Source organism: Nannospalax galili, unplaced genomic scaffold, assembly GCF_000622305.1.
Source record: "Nannospalax galili isolate Female #2095 unplaced genomic scaffold, S.galili_v1.0 scaffold1383, whole genome shotgun sequence".
In the NCBI taxonomy this organism is placed as follows: Eukaryota; Metazoa; Chordata; class Mammalia; order Rodentia; family Spalacidae; genus Nannospalax; species Nannospalax galili.
The window spans coordinates 918039-919158 of record NW_008350357.1 but is presented as its reverse complement, the minus strand read 5'-3'; positions in this window follow the sequence as shown (position 1 = coordinate 919158).

The window sequence follows — 1120 nt, the reverse complement described above, 5'->3', positions numbered from 1 at the left end:
CAACTGGAGCCCTAATACTCTGATATCCCTGCTACTGTCTGCTGTGTTGTCAGCACCCCCAGCTATTCCCCAGTACTTGCCCTTCTGGTGATTCTAGTCAGCCTGTTTAGAGGTCTTTGTTTTAGGAGGGTCAGCTGTTCCTCATCTAGTGGTAATCAGTTCTCTGTATTCCTTTGGATAATATTGGGGTCTGCTGTTCATTTTCCCAGTTCTACACTGGGTTACTATCTGGGAGTCCCTTGGGCCACCCTGGCCAACAACTCAAAAGAAGGTATCTTCTATCTGGCATTGTTGCTTGTTATGTAGCCTTTAGCTATGCATATGGACTCTTAAGTAATTATATTGGCCCTTTTAATCTTTATACTTTCCTTTTGGGTGTTTAAGGCCATACATTTGGCCAAGATAAGCCAATTTATTTTTACTCTTAAGGTCCTTTGAGGATCTCTTCCTCAGGGTTCACATGGGCTTGGGAGGAGCCACTGGCTCCTTTCTTTTACCAGTTCCAACTATGTGAAGATAAGTCAAAGGTCCTGCTTGACCACGGTTGGCTTCGCTTGGAAGCATGGAGGAAATGATTCCTCTGTGTTGACCCTCCTTTTGTAGACTGGACACTGGTTCAAGTCAATCTGGTTGGGGTCTCCTTGGCCTCCTTGATCAAGAGAACAGGTGACCCCCCCACAATTACAGGACATTTTGAGAGATGCTCATAATCCCCTGGAACTAGTTGACCTAGGAGGGCTAGGAGCAAAAATGGTCCTTTATGTTCCTCTGACCAAATTATTATAGGCCTCAAAGTATGTCTGTTAAACATCCAAGAAGGTTAGTTCCACCAACCTGGTACTTTTAATTACTGTGTGCCTTGTAGATAAATCTTGGGCAAAGACAAGTTGTTCTCAGATAAACCTTACCTAGACATAAAAAATAATAATAATAACGTATGTTCTACCTCATATGTGGATCCTAGCACCAAGTCCTGATAAGTGATTATGTATCCAGACATAACTACAGGAACCAGGATAATGAAAATGAACCAGGGACATAAAGGAGAAAGAACCTGAGAGAGAAGAACAGTAGGAAACAGGTGTTACTAAGGGAGATATGGATAAAAATTGGGGTTATT